We start from the raw sequence: 20,725 nt of genomic DNA on the forward strand, positions 1-20,725 counted from the left end.
GTGAAAGTGAAATTTGAATAGTGAAACAGGGCAGGATTTCTATAGTGTAGACTCAAGCCAAAGGAAGATCTGGCTCAGTAGTTTTTCCTGTCTCACTGGGCTTAGTGTTGTTTTTTCTGCCTCACTGAGATTCAAATTATATTTTGTTTACACAAGTTTCTTTTTGGTGGTGTATCGTTGGGGTGCGTTAAAACCTTCTAACTTCTCAGTGTTGGGATACTCTGAGCCTTGAAGAACTTGAGTCAGAGTATTCAAGATGTTCAAAGGTTGTCTTGTGATCTGGCACAGGTGAGAAGGCAAAGACTACATATATCAACTGCCATTAATTTCTGTTCTTGAGTAATCTATAGGGCAGTTTGTGGGCCTGGACATCGAAAACTAATAAGAAAGACTATTTTAACGTCTGTTTGCAAAGGTGATATAAGAGAGAAGTTTTCAGTCTGCGGAACTTTAATTTTGATAGGTTGTATTCAGAAATGGATTTGGTCGTTAAATGTATGTCTTCAGTGTGTGAAGAATGCATGAAATCACAAGTGGTGAATATAAGAGCATGAAGATACCTGTGTTACCAGCTACATCTGTATAGAGAAGCTTGATGATGTGATGAAGTATTTTGAATGTTGGAAGCAAGCATTCTGTATGAAATGTTTGAATTGGAGAGGGGTCTAAGCCAAAGTCAGAGACATTATCTCTTGCTTTTATGTTCACAACTCTAAAAGAAAAAAGGATTAGTAGTAAACATGAAGTACTAGAAAGTCAATGGTATTATTTTGCCCATGTAATACATTTGGATTAAATTTAGTATTTTGTATTAAAGCAAGTGCACCAGGTGTCTTTACAAGATAACCATTTGACCATCTCTCTCTTAATTTACTAGAAATGGAGAGCATTTAGACTCTGGAAGGAAGAACTTGAGATCCAGAGGAGCAGAGTCCATACTACCCTTGCAGAATAGGCAGGTGAAGAATCCTCCCCAGGACTGACCTGCCTTCTGTTTTCCTGCCAGCTGGCGTAGGGTCCGGTCCAAGCGCAGTCCCGTTTCTCTTTGTATACCAGGTCAGAAAGTATGTCTAATGCCCAAAGCCTTTGGGACTATTCCTATGCTCACTGTTAAGTGTCTGGTTAAGGTCTTCACAGAATTAGGAACCGTTCTATCAGCACATGTCAAAGATGCTTGAAACCTCAAGTTAAATTTCTGTTTCTTTTCCAGATGAGAGTTTGTATAAACAACAATTTATCCTTTGCTTAAAACTATCCATATTGCTTCTGAATATGGAACTTACAAATAGTAGAAACGTAAGGCAAGGACAAAAGATGGAACAGAAAGTTAAAGACATTGTTTATCTGATAAACTATAAGCTAGTATTTTTTTTGTGTGCTAAGTGGGAGATTAAGATGAATTGGAGATGGGCTGACGTCATTCTCCAGTGAAGTCACTTGGTGTAAACCCATTATTTTAAAGGAGATCTGCATTCTGTACCAGGTTATATTCTCACTTCCAATGGATTTTATATCTATTCAAGATTTCTATTATATCTTCAGTTTTTAGTTTAACTGAGTGAGCTTCATTTTCTTTCATGGAATGGAAGGGGTATAAACAAAATTACATTTCTATGGTGATGAGAACTGTAATTAATGTATAATACCCATCTGTTGCAGGCAGTGTCTCATTTCTAAGTACTGGGCCAAACACATCTCTGGTATAACTAAAAGGTCTGATCAGGGGAGCTATACTAGGGATAAATTTGCCTGATTAGATATAAACTGTTTGGCATGTTAAAGCAGCGTGTTTTGGTTAAATACCACCCACTTTTTCTGCGAAATTCTGATCCTTGGCATAAACTTGAAAATACGGCATACTCGGTCCATGCATGCCTCTGGGAATGGCTGCTGCTGCTGTGTGCGCACCAGAAAGCAGCTGTGTGAGAGTGGACGGGCTAACTGATGCTGAGGCCGGGCTCGCTGGCTGCCGCACAAGAGTCCGGGGATCAGTCTAATTCTGTAGCTGCCAATTTCCAGAAGGAAACGGGCAACCTCTTTGGGATGCTTTTATAAGCCTGGAAGCATGCTGCCAATCCAGCCGCTCCAGCGGTGATGTTCCCATCATGAAGATGGCCTGGCACATCTGAAAGCTGCTGATCCTCCTATATCTGGAGGATGATGTGGTATCACTGGTGGGTATTAGTAGTACGAGTCCAGAACTGGTGTGATATGATATAGTCATGGTCTAATGTGGTGATACTCTCAGAATTATAGAAAGCAGTTTGTCTCATTGTGAATTTGTGCTGCAGAAATGATTGCAGTGTCAGAGAAAAGGTAACCCGGAGGTAAGATGTTTTATACAGCAGTGCTAAAATGTGATGCTGAATAACACTTGGAATGGGGCAGTTTTGGAAAACTAAGAATGCTTGCTTCAGTGGCCTTGTGTATTGGATAATAAAATGAAGGGACACTGTATCAAGAAATCTAAGCACTTTCTGACCTCATCTCGGTCTTTAAACCTCTGTGAGCATCTGGTACATAGATTACAAGAAGCACTGTATAGAGCCAGGATTTTTAGATGTATGCATAGAACAGCAATCTGCAATTCAGACATTCACAAGGCCATTCATTTTTTAGTCCTTCCCCAAAATTAATTAAACCATGTACAGACAAGGCTGCAGCTTTTTGAAAATCCATCTGGTGAAGGTTTTTTTCGTGCAGAATCTGTTGCAAACTTCAACTTATTCCAATGCTGATTACTCTCAGTGCTTAAAAACAAATATTTCTGGTTGATGTTTGTCTAGCTTTACTTTCCAGCATGGAATTATGTTCTATCTGACTGCTCAGTTGAAAGGGCTCTTACCACACAAGTTCCTCTCTCATAAACATGAACTCACGGCCTTCTCTTTGACATCCTACATGGATCCAGCCCCTGAAGTCTCTCTTTTTAAAATATTCTATTCATTCCTGGAGGTCTCCTGTAAAGGTTATAAAGTTTCCAGCACCATTCAAGAACTTTAGGCACCAGAATCAGTTGCAGCATGTCAGGGCCAGTTATGTCAATGGAAGGCATGGAGATAACGTGGTTTGTACTAGATTGTGTTAATGTTTATAATGTGAGGGCATTTAATTTTTCTGGCTGCAATATTGCAGTTGCAGCATCTGTTTAGTGGGTATGTATCATGTCTCCCAACTATTTTTTAATTCTTTAGAGGGTGGAGGTCTATTTTTGTAAATATAATTTGCATTTTTCTCCTTCTGAGATTCATCGAGATGTGTATTCTTCCTTGCAACTGTCTTACCTCGGTGTCCATCTCAGAAATATGCTGCTTATTATTTCGCATTCCTCAAATTTGTGTGTCTTCTGCAAACCTTAACCATTACCAATTTAACACACTTTTTTTTTTTCAAGTTACTGATACATCACAGGGCCAATGTCTATCTTACAGGACTCCAATACAAATGCTCTTGCTTACCACTGATTCACTGTCTGTAGCTCCATTTGGAGTCTGGCTGCTAACCAGCTTTGTGCTCTTCTAGCAAGTGTCGTAATGATCATGTATCATTCAAGTCTCTTGATGAAAATATCATGAAGCATCTGATTCAATGCTTTATGGAAGACTAAAAACACATCATCGTCGTCGTCATCATCACTTTTACCTGTATGGACTGAACGGTTATAATTCATAAAAAACAATATGTGCAGTGAATCTTGTTGCTTTAATCCCACTTTGGTATTAATTACGTTACCCTCCTTTAACTCTTTCTAAATAAAAATTTCCTTATTTTTTTTTAAATTACTTCCATTACTTTGCTCAATTTTTATATCAGTGTCTTAGGCAAGAGTTATCTCTCTTGTTGCATTTGCTCTTTTAAATATTGGTACATATTAGTTTTATTTCAGCCCTGTGCAACTTTCTGAACAGTTGAAAATTCAGAAATTAACTATTGAGCTATCTCCCTCAGCCAATTATTTTTAAACTCTTGGATGCAAGTGCCTGTTGATTGGAATGTGTTTTCATTTGCTATTTTTTCTGTCATTTTCCCTAATTCTGAACAGAATAATTGATTGCTGGGAACTCTTACAAATAATGACAAGTTTTGTGTATGTCTATTCCTAAACAATCAATCAAATGGCCAGGGCCAGATTTCTTTTGTGCAGCGAAGGAGGGAGCTATAAATAAATTGCATGGATGGCTAAGTGCTGTTGGAAACTTTGGCTGTGTTAAGATTATGCATTTGCTGAAAGGGGTGTTATTTATCTCTTTTGCAAAAGAGTGAATGATATTTATGAAAATTAAAAGCCAGTGCGCCAAGAACGATGCAAATGATAACTCTTTTGATTACATCATACTCTTATTTCAGAAGCTCGGTTGTGGAGTAACAGAACACAAAAGCAAACAATGGTATTATTCACTTCAAATTCTTTCTCTTGAAAGAAAAAGAAAGGCTTTTTAACAGATTCCTAACTTCTGTAGTATTTTGTTTCCCATACCTTCAGTAGCAATTGAAAATGGATTATTTTCCTCTATTTTCCTTCTTTTCAAGCTGTCTTTCATCCTAACTGCATGTGAGTATAAATTAGCTGGAGGAAACATTTTGTTTTCTTCACTAAGGATCTGTACTATTCTAGTATGTCTTGCCAAGTATTTTTAAAAGCAAGAATGTTATGAATGCTGAAGGTGTTTTTACCCTTTCTCATCTAATGCATATATTTATTGCGTAGCAGGAAAAATCAGAAGAGGGGAATAAGCAATTATTTTCGCCTAGTAAAGGCAGGTGGTTCACATCCTGGGTTAGCAGGCCTAAATTACTTTTCTAGTTTATGAAAGAATGCATAAATTAATCAGTTAATAGCAGCAAAAATGAGATTGGAATATTACTTTTAATAAACTTTTTTTTTTTATTCAAAAGCAAAAAGGGCTATAGTTACCTTTATGTGATTGTTCACTGGGATATCTACTGCCCCTGCTCTTAAGAGCAGTACAAAATACTCCTAGTGTTGGGGATCCAATTTCACGTTCTTCACTCTTGGCAGAGGAGCCTGTGTTCTGATGGAAATGCACTGCAAAGAGGTGAAAAAATCTGCTAGGAAGTTCTTCTGTTTCTTCTGTTCATCCTAGGAGACTGAGGAGGTGTTTATTGCCCAGTCAGATTCACCACTGATGTACTGAACAAGAAGTGAAGCAGTAGCCAGAGGAGCAATTTATGTGTGGTCAATGGGACGGGGAAGGCATTCACTTCAGGCATTAGAACACATGAGAAACAGAAGTAAATATGTTGAACAATATTTTGAAAGCATTTGTTTTGTTTTGGCCAGTCATGCTGCATTTCAGCAGTGCTGAGGTGGTGTGACGTGACTGATACGGTTGATCAGATGAGGTGATAAATCACGCTCGTCATTCAGGAGTAACATTTTAGTTCTGTATTTGCAAGATCAGGTTTTATAAAGTCTGCCTGTACAGCTCTGAGAGGATGGCAAAGCTGCCCAGTGCTCAAGGTGGGGTTGTTGCTGTCCAGAGAAGCCTCAGCTTTTCCAAGATAGTTTAAAAGAAAAAAAAAGAAAAAAACACCAAAAAAACCAAAAAACATACAAAAAAAAATCCCACCAAACCATAACCCAACAGACCCTCAGTTTTTGTTCACTGCAGTTCTTGTATCAGCTGCTGCAGTTTCCTGCTGTGAGGGGCAAGCATGAGGTGACGTGTGGATGCCGTTTGGACGTGAACGAGCCCAAGGCTGGTTTTGTTGCTCTCCCCTCGCAGAAGGGTGACCGGTCGTTGGTGTGCCTCTTTCTGCCTATGTCCATCATTCTGATTACCGAGAGCTGGCGCTGCAGGGCACTGAGGCTTGCTGCAGCAGCCCCATGGCTCTGGGGCACGGTGTGGGCTGTGGGGGGCAAGGCAGGGCATGTGGGGGGCACACCAGCAGCTGAGGAGGTATCCTTACATCCCAGGCTCTACTGTGTGCCAGAGCCCACCTTGAGGCAGACCAGGGGCTCAAATGGCAGGTCAGATCTCGGGACTTAGGTACCTACTTCATCCTTGAGTCTCTTTCCGATCTCACTCTGAACAGGCATCTATGCAAATTTTACTGCGTACAGGACCATAAGTCTTTCTAGTAAGAAACATATTTTGTATCCTAAAATGTTTTGGTTAGAGAGCTTTCTTCATTAGTTTCCCATTCTCATCTTAAATAAGATTAAGTTGTAAAAGAATAAAACATTTCGTTTTTAAAAAAGCCATAGAAAGAACAGCCAGAATTTCCCCCAGAACCATGTTGGGTCAGTTTTATTCTTGGACCGATGCTCATTCGGATTTGTTTTGATAAGATTTTAATGCTGTTCCTATTTGCAACAGGGAAAACAATGTTCAGGACCCTCAATCCACACGTATGAGACAGTGTGGCAAAGTGATTACACTGATTACAGATCTGCTTAGACATGCAGAAGGAGAAATAAATTGAACTTCTATCAGAGATTATCTTTTAAAGTCCTGTGTTGATTGAGACAGAAACAAATGAAAATGGGCAGTGCCTGCTCTGGCCTAGTTCAGCATTGATTTTTTTTTTTTTTTTTTTTAAATTGTAAAAAGCCATGGAAATTGAAATTTGTTCTTTAGTATGTGAATTTAGTATCTGGTATAGCTGTGGACCAAATGGGAGAATTTGCAGTCCAGGTACAGCTTACAGCTGAATTGCCTTACCTTCTCTTGCTGTCTGTTCACAAATACTTTCATGCCAGACGTACAAGCATGTATTTGTATGTATAAGAATGGGTCATAGAAGGGAGGGGAAGGAGGACACCTGTAGCTATGGCTGTGGCTTTATTAGTCCTTTGCTTAAGGAACAGTTGTTTTTTTAATATGTAAACCCTTTGCAGCAGAGACTTGTCTTTATCTTGACTCAATCACTGCTGTAGCCCTAATAGTATTGCTAGCACTCAGATCCAGCCTGAGGAGTATGGTCAGCCTCTTCTGCAACTGGAGTTACATTGATTGAATGCCTGCCTTTGCTGCTTTTGTTTAGGTGTATGCGTGTACAGCGAAGACAGGGGTACGGAATGGTGAAAATGATTTAAGGGAGTTTGAGATCCTGAATTGACTAAATTTGTACAAGTTGCTTTGCTGAGCACTTGCAAATAGAGATAAATCCTCTTTTTCCTGGTAGGTGCACTTAAAAGCAATGTGAACTTCCATTTCAGACTTTATAATGACATGGGAATAGTTCCTTCATATTCAAAACAGTAAGATCTAATCCTGGCATGCAGGGAACATGGCCGTGTACAAAATGACACCATGAGTGCGAACTCTGGTGTCTAACAGCCCAAAACTTTGGGTCTAGGTCAATGCAGGGGTCTGGAACATCCCTGTACTCCATGAGCAGTGTGACATGGTTCCCGGAGGATGCGCCACTGATGGTCCAGGGCACCTCGCTGGTTCCCGTTTGCACTGTGCGGTGGTACAAGAGAGCAGAAGGTTTCAGGAGGAAAGCCCCCCAACACGGACAAAATATGCATGCAGCGTTGCACGGGACTTTGTTTCCCTGTTATGACCAGTGCTAGAGATAAAGCACTGAATTAGATCTGCTTCATCGCCTTTGTGTGACCGTTATTTCCCTGAAGCTCTGTTGTTCTTGATTCATGCAATGCTCTGTAATGGCATTAGTTGGATGGTTAATTTAAGTACATCTGGATATCGACTTAAATTTGTCAGTAAAGTCAGACAGTATTTATGCGATCCCGTTTTAAGGAATAATAGTCTTAAGGAAGCACATTTTTTAAGGGAAACAGATGTCTTGAAGCAGATGATTAATTCATGCTTAGTTTTCAAGCGCTCATTTGACTTACAGGCTTTTTAAAGTGGATTCATTCTTTTAATTTAGTGCTTCACATCTTAAACATTTATAGTCAAAATCTTATTTCAGTTAAAGATGTATTAGTCTAAAGTGACACTTTTAAGTTCAGTGGAGAAGTTCTGCTGAAAATTAACACTGCTGAGAAAACAGAATATAGAGAGTTGCAGAGTGTCTGCAGGTCATGTTAATTTGAGTTTATTTTCAGCACTACTAATATTTTTTTCAGTAAAATGAAAGTTTAGTTGCATCCGAGTGGATCCTCTTGCAGGGGAGAGCTCAGCGGAATGAGAGAATACAATCAAGTGCTAAATTTGGGTTCTTTAAGTCAGTGCAGAGCCGGGGTGTAACTACTGAACTTGATGGAGTTTCCCCAGATGTATGCTAGGATGGGAGTCTGTTCCTTGACTACTGAACCAGAGTCAGTCCAATTAAAGCCATTCAGAAGGCTTACGCTAGAGATGGAAGCTTGATTTAAAACATGTTTCAGGTTTCTTGTACTTTTCCATATCTGATCTTCAAATAGAGGTGATGCTGAGTAAGGCGATGGTAATTAATACCCTTATATTTATTTTGTCTTGGGACTAAGATTGGATTGACCCTGGCTGGACGCCAGGTGCCCACCAAAGCTGCTCTGTCACTCCCCTCCTCCACTGGGCAGGGGAGAGAAAATATGATGAAAGGCTCGTGGGTCGACATAAGGACAGGGAGCGATCATTCACCAATTACTGTCATGGGCAAAACAGACTCGACTTGGGGAAATTAGTTTAATTTATTACCAATCAAATCGGAGTGAGGTAATGAGAAAATAAAAACTAAATCTTAAAAGTCCTCAAGGGGAGGACTCCTCACACTCTTCCCCTGCTCCAGTGTGGGGTCTTTCCCACGGGAGACAGCCCTTCATGAACTTCTCCATCATGGGTCCTTCCCATGGGCTGTAGTTCTTCATGAACTGCTCCAGCCTGGGCTCCTCTCTCCACAGGACCACAGGTCCTGCCAGGAGCCTGTTCCAGCGCGGGCTTCCCACGGGGTCACAGCCTCCTTTGGGCATCCCCCTGCTCCGGTGTGGGGTCCTTCCCACGGGTCCTCCATCCCCCCAAAACCTTGCCATGCAAACCCAATACAACCTGCACTCTCACTTTCTTCCTGTACCTTGAGAGGGAACCTACTTATGCGTAGCATTTGCATAAAATGAGGCTTTTGCATTAATCAGCTGCATTCCTAATCCTGGAAGGTAATCGTTACGATTTTCTGTTTTGATCTGTGTAGTCAGTGGGTAAAGGTTCGGCCCACTTGGATGTGTATTGCCCTCTGGAGGTGACTCTTCAGTCTCTGGCTGTATACGCAGGCTGCACAAGGAGACTGTTATTAATTGGGTACTCATTGGCTTTCTAAAGCTCGAGTGCGGAGCCGGTAGTTGCAGTACTGACTTAGTCCTGCACGCACACACAAAGTACACAGTGAGGGTATTTATGAAGCATGAGCAGAAAGGACCTGTTGTCATGTTATCTCACCAGATGAAGGCATGTAATGCCACCAGAAAGTGTCTGCTGTTCTCCAGAGATCTTGTCCTCAAATAGAAAGGTTGAAGCGAACACAGGGAATCTGCTGATGGAATAAAAAAACAAATCTGAGAGCAGTCTAGGATAAGGCTGCCAGCATCCTTCAAGGGGTGAAGGGGATAAAGACAAAAATGTCTCAGGGCCATATAAGTAAAGCCAGACTGCTGTATTGATTTACCCCATGTTCAAGTTGTGGGAACACTGGAGCCACGAGACCTTTGTTGCAGTGTGATCCTTCCCCATCCACAACTGTGCAAGAGAAGGTTGCAGAGGAATTAATCTTTCTGGATTTCCGTGAAACCAATATGCATTTTCATGAGATAAAACAAGATTTACTCATTAATATAGTTTTTAATTTGAAAGATAAATCCTCAATGGTCTCCTTTGCCTCTGGTCTCCATGCTCTGTCTCTCTGTGCCAAGCACAGTACTGAGCCAGCTTTGCAGCAGGAATACTGCTAGACTTAACAGCAGGAGTGAAGGGAAAAGGCCTGATGCACACATGTCCAGTAAATTGTCCCTTTTATTTCCTTGCTGAAAAGCACTTCTTTTTTTACTCAAAAGATGTGAAAGTGTGTGTTTCTTTTGCCAGTAATTCAAGTTCATACATTATCAGGCCAGTAGGATGCAAGCCCTTCTCTGCTGTAGGTCTTTGCTAGGAATCGTGCAGAGGGATTCAGTCCAGTGCCAAATGAAATGGTTTCTATCTCTTCGACGGTTTTGGCAGCACCTTCTGTTGCACTTAATAGAGATGCTAAATACTTAGCAGGATGAATAAATGCAAGCAACGGCTGACTTCTGCTTCTGAATGTGAAGCTTTAAACAAGGAATAACTTTATGTATTCTTTTTGAGCTATATAACATTATAAATCAGACCAAAATTCTTAGTCGTTGGTCATACACATCAAATATATCTTCATTTGTTTTAAAGCGAAAGAATTGTGGAGAAAGTGCTGGTACGACTTGTAGAGAACAATGCTGTAAGCATGGCAATTCTGGGTTTCTGATCTAGTAAAGCCTTGCCAGGCTCAACATTCAGTCCAGAGACTGCAGTTGCTGAATGGATATACGTTCTAGAAAGATTTATAGTTTCTGCCAAACAAAACTTTGCTGTGTAATTCCAAGTAATACAGTATCTAAGGAGCTGCATGTGTGGAAAATCCTTTGTCAAGGGGGTCAGTTTCATACTGGACTGGCAGCCCCAGGCTCCATCAGCTTCTAAGGTTCCTCCTCATATTCAGGATAGGTGTTGGTAAGGTCTCTAACAATCTTGTCCTCCCTTATGACTGTAGAAGGGGGCAGCAGGAGGTGTGTGTTCTTGTCAGATGAATAAAATGAAACTAGCCTTTCATTTACTAAAAGGAACGCATCTGACAAGCAGCAGGAATAAGACGAGGCAAATCCTATTTTTTGCCTTCCAGAGCCAAGGCACCAAATCAAGTGCAGTGGTATGTGGTCAGGATGTTGGTAATACAAACTAGTATCATATAATTCTGAACAGTAAGAATTTCTGCTCCAGGTATTGCTAGAGGAGGAGAGGGAGGATGATGCGTGCTTGCTGCTAACCTCCAGTGAGTTTAAGGCTAGTTCTTATCAAATCAGGCCATGCTGGAAGATGACGCCTGAAGAAGGGATTTCCAAAAAGTTTGTAAGTGATTATCACTATAAAGTAAAGGAGAAGGATGCGATGAGTGGCAAGAAAAATTACTGAGATTACCTCTCTAATGACTTGTAATTAAGCAGCATCTTCGGAAAAGTCTCTGCTTGCTGAGTGATCTCTAGCCACCTTAGATCTAGGCACCCAGAAGGTCCTCACTCCCCTGTGTGTGCGCCAAAATGCTTTGCAGGCAGAGTCAGACTAGTCAAGTAGGAATGACACAAGTACTAGAGAGCCAGGTTAGCCTCTGTGGGCGAAGGAGAAGGAACAAGGAATTTGAGGGAGGCGGAAAAAGATTTCTTTGTTTCTGATAAGCAGGAAAAGCAAGTTTATTAGAAGACATGAATGTCTTCTTCCAGGAGCTGGACCCCAGCGAGGGGGAGGCAGATCCTTCCAGCTCTGCCCTCTAATGCCAACTTGGCCCTGACTCGCCCACATTCACTGTGACGTTCCTGAAACACAGGCCCTATGTTTTGGAATTTTATCATTTCCAGAGATGGAGCAGTGTGGAAAGGCTTGGGGGAGCTCATCTGTATTTTTCTATACTCTCAGGATGTTGACAGAAGGAAATCTGCTTCTTGCCTATACTTTTCAAGATGCACATTGGTTTAGAGCAGCAGGTTTTTATCATTATGAGAGTACAAGAAACTGGTACTTGGATGTAAAAAAACAAAAAACAAACAAAAAAACCAAAACAACAACAACAACAAACTAACAGAAAGCACACTTGATATTTTTATCACATTACACTGAACTAAGCAGGATTACTCAGTGTGTAAGTCCATTAAATCCTTTTTGGCTTCCTCTGAATGCGACCTGAACTTTTAAAGCTGGAATTGAAACTCTTAAGGGCAGGAGTTACCTGCTGCAGCACTTGTGCACAGAGTGCCAAAGAACAGGTTACATCCTCATCTTCGTTTTTTTGTGACAATATATTGTCTCAATATTCTTCTAATACTCCAATATCTCATTAAATTACAAAGAAAATTTCCTGTTTTGGAGCCACAGCTCTACTGCATTCAGATAAGTGACTGTTCTTATACCTGCATTGTGTCTGTATGATGATGATGATGGCTTGAGTGGTGGGTCTAGAGGAAGAGAGAGGCTGGAATATTCTTACACAGGTAATAACGGAGAACGGATAGTAAGGTTCAGCCTAGACCCAGAACCACTAAAGAATCCAAAAGGATTTGTGTTCATTTATGGCATTCCAGTAAAAAACCAGGGAGAATATTCCAAAATGCTTTAAAACTCCTTTTGGACTACCCTGAACACAATTCCTCTGAAAAACAGAGAAAGCACAAGTCAGGAAGAACACCTTCACAGTGGTGTTTATCAGATTCCAGGCCCTCTAAATCCCTCTATTTTTGGACTTGGCATTGTGACTCTTTTTTAAATAGAAGTCTGGTCTCCCGTTGGAAACAAATGCATACTAAAACGGTTGATGCTTTTCTTCCTAAGAAAAACAAGTTAAGCTGGTTTTTCACTTCTAAGACACTGTTTGGTTTTGTGGTTTCGCTCTGAATTGCTTCTCTGTATATATTTGATTCCAAATAGTGATCAATGAAACATTAAAAAAAAAAAAAAAAAAAGCCAGACTACCTCTAGAAAGTCCTGTTGTTTCTTTTTTCTTCTTTATTTCTTTAAGCCAAAGGAAAAAAAGCTGCCAATACATTCAGTGACTGGCAAGTGAAGCACTGTCAGTAAGTCTGACTTGCTGTGAAATATTAGTAAACAAGCAGTTACATTAACGGTAGCCAAGTTTAACAAGATCTCCACTTATTATCCTGTCATTTTTGTGGAAGAATATGCCATTGCTGTCAGATCCATCTGTTCAGTTGCACAGCCTGTGCATACAAATCACCTAGTCTCACACATGGGGAAAGATTTTGGAGAAATCTGAAACTGAGAATGAAAGATGAATAGAAGATCTGTTAATAAATAGTTAGAACTCAGTTGAGATAATTGACTGTCTGGCTGAGAGCAGGCACGTTTTGTTATGTTGTGTGTAGTGAAAAATCTGGCTATCTGGCCCAATGCAAACACGATTTCTTGTAGTCTGCATAGATCAAAAGTTACCTGCGGCTTGGTTCATCACAAAATGATATGGAGAGGAGGCAGAAGAGAGAACATTGCTGGGAAAAGCCATGAAAGAAAAGCATGTAAGAAGGTATCAATTTAAACTCCCCCCCCCCAATAGACAAATTAACCTGATCACTTGCCATAAAAATCACTGCTGGTGTAATGCGAATACCTTTCTTGGAACCACTGGTATGGAAAAATTAACAAATGCTAGAGAAAATTCAAGGGATAAATATATATCCTTAATAATATTCTATGATTGTTTATCCTATTCCGTCAAAGTGGTTGAAGAAAAATTGCTGGGCAAGAGAATAGTTGATTGAATAGTCTCTTCAACAAAACCAAAAGGTCGCCATCAGATTCTGCTGGGGTGGGGGAAAATTGAGAGCTGGTAAGAGGTTCTGTTCCTCTTGCGGAGGAGAGACCTTCTCTGGGAAAAATAATTGGGAAATCCAAACTGGTTATCATGATATTTCAGTCATCATCAATAAATAAATAAATAATGGTTTGACTAATTCTAAAACCAATTCAGTAAAAAATGAATTCTGTTGCTGCTCTCTTCCATAGTGGTGAAGCCATCTCCCATCACTGTCAAACCTGTCTGCTTGCTTCTTGGGTACAAATGAGCTTGACAGGTATTCAGAGGCTGTGCTGAAAGGACCAGCAGTGGAATGGGCTGAAGCGACAGCAGAACCGTGGTAGGATGTTGACAGAAACTCTTTGGGGTTCTAACCTGGCTCCCTGAGCAACGCTGACACCTTTATGGAACCGGGCAGAATAAATAGCTGCCAAACATACGTTCATTAAGGTTTAATAAGTTGCTCGCTCGGACATTAAGAATAGATCCAGCGTTATGACTTTTGCACAGCAAATTTACATCAACTGTCAAACGTCTTTGCTGCAGACACTGGCAGGGACTATCACCTATTTGCAGAACTGACTTCTGTCAGCAACTGTGTTGTCGTTCTGGTGCCTTTTGCAGTTTGGGATTTTGACTTGCCTGTCAGTGCAAGCCTGAATAATACTCTTAGCTACTCTAAACTGAAATGGATCCTTTCATTTCCATGGGACTGGTTCAAACCTCAATGTATTTAATAGATCTATTTGGAGATACTTAGGAATGTCAGGTTTGGAAGACTTAGTGAAGTCATATGTTCTCTGGTGTCAAAATTTGTTTAGAATTTCTCCTCTGTCATCTATGTCATGGTTCCTCTCCTTTTTGCTATTCCACACTATAGAGGAAAAGTTGTAGAAAGTGTTTTGTAATACTTTTGTTGTGGAACAGGCTACTGAGCTAAAAAACAAACAAACAAACCAAAACCAACAGTTACTTAACAACTTCTATTTGATTTTAGAAAAATAATACAGCAAGCTGTTTTCCAGTCAAATTTCCCCTTCAGCCAGCAAACATCCTGCTGGAAAATACCACATCTGAGGACTCTTTTTTTTTTTTTTTTTTTTTTGACACTGGCCTATCCATATGGCCTCTCCATGTGGCAGCCCTGGCGTATGCGACTTTGCACTGATGAATTTATTATGTTGTCAAGACTTAATACACCTGTTCATCAGCAACTAGCGTTGCTAGTGGGAAAACAAAAATGATCTGCCAAAGCATTCAGTTAGCATCTTTAAGAGGCAGAGACCAAATGTCTTCTACTTGATGGTACATGTGAAGCTACTGGTTTCTGGCAGGAGACTTCTGGTGGTAATTCCCCCTCCACCCTGGGTGAAGCACGTCTCTCTTGCTTGTCTTCACACCCCAGGGTGCAGACAGAAAGAGCCAAAGAGGGGTTGAACACATGATAGTACAGATGAGCCTTGCGTCAAACCGGGTGTGCGTGTGTCCTTGGGAGTTACGGTCTGTCCTTCCCGCAGTGGGAGTCTCTTCCCATCCGTGCTTCATCACAGCTCCCGCTGCTCCAGGACAGCTGAGAGAGTGAGCAGTCGTGGGGCACAACGGGTGTGTCTCTGAAATGTTTTGGAGTTTTGCTTTTTTTGTGGTTTGGTTTGGTTTTTTTGTGGGTTTGTGGTTTGGTTTTAGGTTGGTTTTAGGGTTTTTGTTTGTTTGTTTGTTTTTGTTTTTTTTTAGTCTGAGTCAGAGACTTTGTTCTTTGCCCTCTTATAAATAAAAACAAAATTTCATCTCTGTCGGAGAAAGCTGCAGGGTGGCTTTAGCTTTCCATGGCATGTATTTTACCTACTGTTTGATCAGCCTAATTAACAGATCACAGTCTCCAGTTCTGGTTTTGACAGAGGGTTTTATTAGAGCTTTGAAACTGGTCCCTTAGCCTATGTCACTTTTTGCCCCTCAGAGACATGTGAATTGTCTGGGCTTTTTACTCCACCCAAGCACAGACCAAGTGTGCGGGCTGTCCCAGGTTTGCGGGTGCCTGGGGCGGTGTTGGTGGCTGGCCGCAGGGAGGACCCAGCTGCCAGGCGGCCAGGTTGTTGATTTAAGCAAGGACAGCAGGGAGCGCAGAGATGGCAGCAGGGCCCGGGCAGGATTCCTGCAGGCCTGTTGCTAGCTAACGGTGTTAGGGTAGGTGTGAAGTCGAAGCTGCCAGCTGTGTGGTTTGAGGCAGCCAAAGGAAGCAAATGATGTCTATTAAAACCTAATAATCCATGGGAGTGTAATCCGCATCCTGGGCTGCAACAGAGATGTGTCAAATCCTAGCTCTGCCCAGAGCAAGGTGGGGAGCGTCCGGCATCACCTAATCCGGAGAGGGATGGAGTCAGCCCACAGGAGTGGAAAGAAGTGGAGTTACACTCCAGCAGGCTGTTGCACTGGGAGTTTCTGAGCATTTTTATTTTTTCATTCTGGATGGGAGCATTTAAGGTAACACTTGATCATTATTTTTCAACTTTTTTGTAACTATGGAGACCAGGAGCTTCATAAAGCAAAGCAGAAGCTCTCCAGGTGCAGTTGGAACTAGCTCAGACATTTCTCTCTCTTTTGGCCCCTTGTCAAATCTTTTAACTTTCTGGAAACTGGAAAAAAGAATCAGAGTGGCATATGCAAAATATTATACTTTAGATTAAAATTCAGTGGAATAAACATGAATGAATCTGCATTTGAAAACAAAGGCTGACTCTCAAAAGCTCCTCTCCCACAGCCACTGCTCTGAATATGACAGGTATGTGCCAATAAAATCAGCAGGTATTGCAGCTCTTTTGTCAGACAGGCACCCACTTCTTTTTAAAACAAAGGCAGGAGGGACCTGTACCTGGAAATGACAGTAACTGAGGAGGTGGAAAAAGATGGTGGAAAACGCCTTGTTTGTCATATATATATTTGAATCCATGAACTGTTGGATAGGGATAGAAAAGTCTACATCATCTAACTTCCCATGATTATTTACTACTGTTGTGATAGGATTGCAGTGTGCCGAGCCCCATTTGAAGGCAAGAGCTTTGATGGATAAATGCAGTGAAGCCTGACTTTGTTAAGGATTCATGCGTCTCAACTTAGGAATTTTGCCAAACATACTATGTATGGTCCTGCTTTAGTTTTGTTAGATGATCAGCAACTTTGTTATAATCCTTGATTCTCTACATACACGTTCAAGTATTACTGAATCAGAGAGGATAATTTATTTCCTCAGCATTTTCTTTAGGGGGTTCTGATGTGTTTAATCTTGGGATATGGCAGCAGAGAAAAATGTTTTGTGTTTTGTTTTGGTTTGTTTTGTTTTTAATTCAAACTAAAAGCTCAGTTCCAATCATATGTTTGTGAAACAGGCAAGGCAGTCACTGATGAGTCCTCTCAAGAGCTGGGGATCTGTGCAGTCAGTAATTTTAGTCTCCAGGGTAAGTCCTTGAGGGAGGGAGCTGAGCTGCTCTGACTGGAGGCCCTAGCAGGAACGCTCATCTCCGGCGCTCCTGGGTTTCCCTTTCTGGAGGAGAGCTGCGGCAGGAGCCAGGAGGGTTGCTGAGGTGGCTGCGAGGAAAGCAGACTGAAGAAAAAAATGTTTCCTGGATGTGGAGCAAATAGTCTCTGTGAAACAGCAGTTGAATCTGTCCCATAAGGAGAGCCCTGCTCTAGGGGTTCCTGCTCCTAGTCCTTAGCTTAATTTGTCCGGCAACTGGCTCACTCCTCAGACTGCGCTTCGTTGGAAATGCAGCAGCACCTTTCCCCTGTGCCAGCCGGGAAATGAGTGATTATGTAGCAAAGCACGTTTGGCTGAATTTGTATAGTAAATGTATTTTTCCTTGAGAAGGTGATTTGATGGTGCATAAAAAAACTGAGAATATGCAAGTCTGACTTGTGTGTAGAAAGAGCGTTTACAATGCCTTGTTTGTGGTAACAATCCTTGACTAACTGGGAGGGATAAGGGATCAATTCATTGCTGTAGCGATGTGTGCAAAGATGCTCCAGAGATGCGCTGGGGGAAATGCATTTGTGGCAATGAAAATCCATTAATTTGTGATGCAATGAGTTTTCACATATCAGGAGACACAAATAATGAATGTGATCAATATGGATGAATTTGAATAGGATTTTTAAAGTTATTTGGAAATGATCATCAGTACTGCTGCAGTGCTACAGTTCTGTAAGATTTCGGCCTACGCAATAATCATCTGGTTCTGAAAATTGTTATACATAAAGTTTTAGTAGCTATGGGAAAATTGTTTTTTTTCCTCTGTATTATAGAGAATGCTGCATTTTATGATAGCATAATACATGTCAGGAATAAATAAATGACTAATTCATTGTAGCGGTAGTGCTAATGCCATAAAACATAAGTTAATAAATGACAACTGTTTAGACAGACTTGAGCCACACTTACTCTACAACCATTTTAATTGCTTTTTTTATAAAGCCAAGGACCCACTGGCAGTAGACTTGAAAATAAGGCAGGATACCAGGCACTGGCTCACCAAGCAAAGTCGCCTGATTGTACAGTTTCAAGTATGGTTCATTACAACTGAGTAAAGACGTGAGGCGCTACCACCCCGTCTCTTCTCTGTGGGGAGCTATCTGCTTCACTTCAGCAGTGTTTTCCCAAGTCAACTCTACTGTTTAAGATAATGTTGATAGAGCTACTAAAACGTTTCTTTTGCTACCTTGAGGTATTTTGTACTTTTCCTTGCCTGACATAACCTCAGTGTGGGAGTTGAGCGTCCCATCGTTGCTGAGAAGACACAAACTGCGTGGAAAAACTCTTTTCACCCTGTCCTGAGACGTGGCCAGGCATGGGTTGGTGCTGCCTCACTCCTGCTTGGGACGGTCATATCTCCTTTCTGAGCTCGGTAGCTAGCCAAAACTTGCAGAAGTAGGTCTAGCAATTTATTCCCTTAAAAAATAAAAATCAGTGATGGTATTGGGTATATTGGTGCATCTTTGGTGCAATGCCATTTCTCTCTTAACCAGAATACACAAAGTAAGTGGCAAACAGTTCTGACTCATCACTCTTTCATCCAGCCCTTCTCCTGTGGAGTCCTCCCCTGCAGGGCCAAGTCTGGCTCCTCCTCCGGCTGCTTCTTGTCTCTGCATCTGCTGCTGTCCCCTGCTGAGCTTTGTCTTCCTTCCTTCCCACGGAACTCCTTCCCAAAACAGTATGTACCCAACCCCTCTTTGATTCTGAACAGCCTTGTCTTCCCTTCTGTTTTGGACAGAAATGTGCTTTCAGGTGGTTTCTGTAGCAGAGCAGCTCAATCTCTGCATTCCCCTAAAATGTGACACAGCAGTAACTCCCCTTACCTGCCCCTAATACCAGGGCCCTGGGCTCACCCACTGGAGCTTTTGAGAAAAGACATGAAAATTAGCTGCAGTGATGCTGTCAGCTTGTATAGAACAGGGTATATGGTGTTTGGCATCTTCTTACCTCATTAGATAATATGAGATAAAGTGGTACTTTCTGTAATATATTCTACTGCCTACTGGAACCAGGAGCGACAGCATTCCAAGTTTTATATGCTTTTATTATTTTTTGAGATTAGATGATCAACCTTGCAGTTGATTGGGAAAAAAAAAAAAAAAGTCCTGTTTTTGTCCTTGAAAAAGCAATGCTGCAAATGTTGTAGGGGAGCAGTCACAAGTGCAGGATGTATCAAAATCAAAAGGTGTAGAGGGATCATTCAAAAATAGGTTATTAAGAATAATTCAGAAGAGAAGTTGGGAGAGAGATTTAGTAAGAAAGGAGATTATCTGGCTTTGTTTTGTTTTCCTGGAGCAGCTACTCTTTATGAAATCAATAGACATAATGCTATGTAACAACATAAAGATAAAATGGTATAGTAAGGGATAGTTCAGAAACAGTAGTTGCTTATATTCTGTGTGACTCCTTATACTGTTACATACTCTTATTTGTATTTGAGATACTCTCTGTGTGAGGGAGTATGAACCAGACATATACAAGACTTTCATTTTGTAAGTGGTCCAGCTGGATTTCTCTTTCCTTTGTAGTTTGATCTGTGAACATGACCTTTCTGATTTTATCTGTGCGCAATGAGACACTGTATTTTGTCCAAGGAGCCTGGCGTACAAAAGCTGGCTTGTGCGTATTATCTCCCATAGCATAATGCAGTGGAGTACGAAGAACCACCCCAGGGAACTGATCCTACATCTAGCTGTTTACAGCATTAATAGTTTTTAGGTGGCTCCTAAAGCAGTGAAACTAATGGATATGCATATGAGAACATAAATGTCAGCTACCATATATAGTTTGGGGATATATTGTTTGGTGAAAGACCATCTCATAATTTAAGATCTGTATTTAGTTTAAGATCCATGTTGTTACGATGACATTTTTCCCAAAAGAGAAAAAATCAGAGAGGCGCCAATATGCTGATTGATTTCAATGACTAACGTGACTTATTAGAGATTCCTTGATATATGTTAAAATTGGCAGTGGAGAGTCAAAGAGACTCTTTGTAGTTTTGGTATCTCCTTCAGTGAACTTGGAATCAATTGTTAACAGCAAATTATTTAACAGCACTAATTATGCTAGAAAAAAATAATATAGAGAGGATTGATGTAGGCCAGGAAGCAGCTGAGCAGTGTAATAGCAGAAGACAAACTAAATCTGTCCAAACAAGCAGCCCACTAATACAGTTCACAGGCGTCACTGACATCATGCATTAAGAGAAGGATAAGACTGGAAACTGATGGATTTAGTGGGTTTCTTGAGGACTGGCCTTGAGTTGGCAGGGGAAATTAGCCATCTGACTTTCTGTGTGCTTTTTAGTTCAAAGGAGGTGTTGATAGAGAGTGAAAAGGCAGCTATGTTCCTCAGATTGCTGGAAGGAAGCCTATTTTGCTCCAGAGATCTTTTCTCCTTTTTTTTTTAATGAACTTTGAGAACTGTACATCCACCTGACAGTCAAACTTCAATGTCCTGCAGGCCTTCAAGCCCATTGCGTGTAAGATCTTGCTCTGCATCCCTTCTTTTGTCTTTCTGCTCGTTCTTCACCTGAAACTATCTTTTCATTGTGTGATCTGAGCTGAAGCTTGGGGGGCAGAGCAGGAGCTGCCAGGCTGCTGGTGCCCTCCTCCTTTTGTATCTGTGCAGTCCCAGCCCTGGTTTGTCCCACGATTTGTCATAACAAACTGCACGTACGGATGTTGAAAAGTAGCAAAAGAACTGACAAAT

Source organism: Platalea leucorodia (assembly GCF_965183815.1).
Source record: "Platalea leucorodia genome assembly, chromosome: 8".
Classification (NCBI taxonomy): Eukaryota; Metazoa; Chordata; class Aves; order Pelecaniformes; family Threskiornithidae; genus Platalea; species Platalea leucorodia.